We start from the raw sequence: 4,905 nt of genomic DNA, 5'->3' as shown, positions 1-4,905 counted from the left end.
GCAACTCTAACCAGGCAGGAATGTTTCGGCTTTTATCCTGACAATATTCGGGAGACATTCGTTCAAAATTCGGGGAATGTAGGAATGTCTACTATACAGTATGTATGTCTGCGTTCCTGATTTTATGATATTTATGTGTGTTAATAGTGGTGATTCGCCCAATTACTGCATTGTACGATGCGCTGATTTGGTGGAAAGCCATAGAAACGAGCTACGAGAATAAAAAAAACAAAAAAACACACAATGTTAGACAGAAATAAAATATTAGCCGGCGGAGTAATTACTGGTGCGATCCGATCATTTTTAATGGTAGCATCCAATGTTATCCGACACATACCACCGATCGATCTGTTCGGTAAGGAAAGTGCTGCACAGAGTGCGCTAGGGTTGAAGAAACGTCCATTTTTACAGGTATGGACGTTTCTGTACTTTTTCAATGCTGCAAGCGCTTACGAAAAATCTGGCTGTATCTGTCCTTTTCTTCGCTTCAGTAAAAAACTTCAGCTCAATGCTTTCAACAAGAAAAGTATGGAAGAATACTGTTTTAACCAAATGCTACAAAGCATCTATTTTTATTCAAAAATGGATTATGGCGTAAGTGCGGCGCTTTTCAGCCGGAAGTCCTTGCTATTAGAAAGGCGACTTTGGCCTGTAGTTGCACTGATCTGGGTGCCGGGGCGTCGCAGCATCAATTGGAAATCGATTGGAAACGAGATAGCCGTAGCTGTAATTCACCAGAAGCAAAAGAAATGGTAGAGCTTTTTCTCTGCAATCCTCCAGCAGTTTAACAGACAATTATAAGTGAAATTGGCCCATTGCCACTGCTTAGCTTCAAAAACTACAAGGACTGACTTTAAGAGCAATACCCATCTTCCGTTGTTTTCTTGTTGTCTTTTTTTCAGGCAATGCTAAACCTGTTACAGTACGCAGTTTTCTTATTTTAAAGGGATGGACGGTAAGGAATGAAAATTCATTAGCCTTTGGCAAGCCAACGCCTGACAGTTTCATCGTCTTCCATGTCGGATTCTTTGCTGTGAACATACTAACCCGGTGCTTAAGAGCATATATTTGGTTATGATCAGCTAAACACTCAGTAACCTGATGTCAGTTCCATTAGAAGATCAATCATCTTTCTATAAAAAGAATAATCAAAATTTAGCAGTCCGGTCAATGTACTTATCTGTGATCTAAATGAAGCCTTTTTATCCAAAACTTCCGTTCGGGCTGTTTACCTGGAATTTCCTACAAATCAGATATATTTAAAACAGAGTCAGAAAGCCCGGATCTTTCTAATCCCGGAAATTTTTCCAAAATATCTGTTCAATGCTTATTCTTATATTCTCATGAAGACTACCGTCATATACATATTCGTAATTCCAACTCTCTCGAGACTGCAAAATATGCATGGAAATACATCCCTGAAGCGACTCCAAAGACGCAGTTTAATAAGTTCTCATTCATCCTGTAACCGAGATCAAAGTCAATCTGTAGAGTTTCAACTCTTTTATAAAGGTTTATCCAAAGACATTTGGCCTCATTATAGTATTCAAAAATCATAGATGAGTAATTTTATACAGTGAATCAATAAAATGGAGACATAACGCTGTTGTAGAAAGAACAGCTATAAATGGGTGGAGTGGATTTATGTAAATATATATCTGCGATCGACGAAAGTGAGCATATACAGGTAGAAGTGCCTAGAAGGCCCTCAAATAAGCCTATTTTTTTAGCTATTTTAGTCTGACCCGGTGGGCGCCTTAGCGAAGGCGGACCTCAGACTTCGGCTGTAAAGCTTTCAGCTGACCACAAAATAGAATGCGTCGCAGCTTTTGCTTGAAGCACTGCACATAATTTTCTAAGCGAATTTTTGGATCTGACACCCCGAAGACATCGCAGCTTTAAGTAGTAAATAGAGACTCTTAAGAGGCCTAAAGTCAATTAGTTTTTGAAGTATGATTTGTTTAAGTTAGATATGTTTTTCTTTTTTAACCAGCTCAATTAGGCATCCATATATTAAAAGGAACAAACATACATGTATCTACATACACACTTATCACACTTCCATCTGCGTGTAATACATCACATAATAATTTAGCAGCAGTAACTCTGCTTTTTAATCACGCTGACAGACAAAGAAAAAAGCCTACCGCCAAAATTCTCCTTTCGTTACAAAAACAACAACAGCAATACTTAAAATTAAAGCAGAAAGTACTCACAAACATCGACCTAAAAAGCAACAGGCATTCAAGAAAGATACAGATTCTCAGCTTCTTGCTACTACTGTGAGGCGAAAGTGTGAACAATTTGAAAAGAAACTGCAATTTGAAGTTTTTACTTTCAAGCCTTTATTTAGTATATACAATATTTTTAAATTTAGTATACTTAAATGTATGTATGTATGTACATACTCACATGCATATGGGAAAAGTATACCAAAAATAGGGTAATATATATATATGTATATAGTAAGTAGCTAGTATTCGAAATGATCCATAGCTAATTGCTTGGATTTTAGAGGTAACTACTACTTGGTAACACCAATTTTCTGATTTCTGTTGCATAGCGGAAACATATTTTTGTTGGTTTTCATTATTCTTAGCAAACATTCAGCCATCCATCCATCACTTTCAGCAAGCCTGTTTTTCTCCATTAAGTACCTACTTACTTTCAATTTCATGCTCTAGTTTGTTGAAAACCCTTTCTTTTTCTATTTTCGGCAACCAATTTCCAATAAATAATTACTTATTAGGTTTCCGATGACACCGGCAGGCAAATGGTTTGGGAATGTTCGCAACAGGTTTTTACTTTTTTGAAATAAATTTATTGGCGTTGGCTTATGAATTGGTGAGACATTTTTTCTTTAAAACTTATTTTTAACAACTCTCGGCAAGACGGTGGCAACTTCAGTTCATGCTTAAGAGAAACTGTTGAGATAATCCTACCTCATGGTCCTCTAAGCAGCAGCGACAGTGAGTATAGTCCCAGCGCGTTAGTTGCGACAGAACAGTGTGCTGTTAATAAATTCACTAAATTGAATTAAGATCCACGACATCTTTAGCCTAGGCATATTCTTTGAACGCCTCCGAGTAGAAAGATCTCCCCTGGCACATGTCCTGGTTTTTCGCCTAGCGTTCGCTGAACTGGCACAAGGCCCATCTGTCTACGAGTAGTTAACAAGTAGTCAAAATTACTCCCCATCTCCCTTTTTTCTATGGTACCGATTCTAAAATGATATTCCTGGCCTGCTCAGGCCTTCCCCAACTAGCTTTGGGCCTGTAAGGCACTACATTCTGGAGATCTTAATTTGAGTGTATGTAGATAGAAACGACCACTCCACCGATACTTTTTTTGTACTTCAAATCATCCTTGTAAAATCGCAACGTTGCCTCTTTTCAACAATCACGTCTAGAGGGGATGAGAGTGGTCAAGGAGCTAATTGGTTCCAGTCTTGCCAAGAAGTGGTCCATATTACCAAGTAAAAATTCGGAGTCTCCCAGAATATTAAATTATCCAGATCAAACCGTGAGCTAATCCAAGGTCCTTATTGTCGATCAGTTTTCTACCTCTGCCTGGAAAAGCACTAGTGTTTTGGAATCTTAATTTAAAGTTTATGGAAAGTGCTCTGCAGGGTGGGAGAGGTGGCAATGGGGATCGTTCTAAATAGTTTCCTAACCAGCATAGTCTTATTTACTACATTCTACCATCGAGCACAGCATCAAATATTCAGCGTGATTGCTTTACGCTAACAAATTACCTAAAGAAAAATGCTGGAATAGATGGGACTAAATATCCCCCTGGAGTAGTAGAGAGCCAGTCTTTTCTCTCTTTCCCCAAATTCACAATAATCTAGAACCAAACCCAAGTACTTTAGATACCTGAAAAGTCGCTTGGCGTATCTTATACATACTTCCCAGTGAATAAGGCGAGTTCTGTCTTACCAAGATTTACAGGGCTCACTAAAAGTACAACAAAAAGTGCTGGTAAATAGTCCTGCTCCATTTCGGTGCGACAGTATTGTCGATTAGACCCCAAAAGTGGTTTACATAATTCCAAAAAAAAAAATGCTCTTCGTTTGGATTCCCTGCAGACACAATATGCGATACGTCCCAGGGATAGTTATGCTCCAAAACTTTCGAACTCTTTCAATGCTTTCGTATTAGTGATATAAAGTTATTATTTTTTTAAAATCATACCTCCCCCTTCACTTCAAAGGTTTGTATGTCCCATTTTATTTTATCAAAATAGCAATAAATGTCCGTGAACTTTTATGAAAAGCTTAAAAGAACTTATTCGACCAAAAAAAAAAACAAAATGATAAGCCATGGAATCAATAATTTCAAATTTAAAATAGAACTCAAATATAGCAAATGATTTTTATCATCTCAAACCGTTTTTGTACCCAATGTGCACCGATGGCAATATATCTAAAAAAAAAAACAATACGATTTTCGCCCAATTGTATATTTTTTTTTTTGTTGTAAACAGGACAGCACCAAAAGAACCAACCACGAAACAATTACCGAGAATTATATTTATGTATATGTATGCTGCTGCATGGGTTGTGTCCACCCTTTCACCTCTCCCTCGGATGGCGCATGTGCCCCCGCTACAAATAACGGTAAATTCTTAAAGATCCACTTGTTCGCATTCGCATTCACATTTACTTGTTGATTAACATCGGTGTAGCGGTGTACTTAAATACATAGTCCCCTACAGCCGCCGTTGCAACTTTCGCTAATGTACGACTGACTACTACGCCAACCGGTGATCTCGCAATGCCACGTCGCCATTGTCTGTCCGCAGTTCAAGAGACGGGAGCGGCTTACATATATGTAGTTATACTATGAATGTTTGGACGAAAATGTGTGTACGTACGTATGTAGACATTTAAAGTTGACTGTTTTT

Source organism: Rhagoletis pomonella, unplaced genomic scaffold, assembly GCF_013731165.1.
Source record: "Rhagoletis pomonella isolate Grant_MI unplaced genomic scaffold, Rhpom_1.0 Rhpom_scaffold_00012, whole genome shotgun sequence".
NCBI classification, from domain to species: Eukaryota; Metazoa; Arthropoda; class Insecta; order Diptera; family Tephritidae; genus Rhagoletis; species Rhagoletis pomonella.
The sequence above is the reverse complement of the archived record's forward strand: the minus strand, read 5'-3'. Positions refer to the sequence as shown.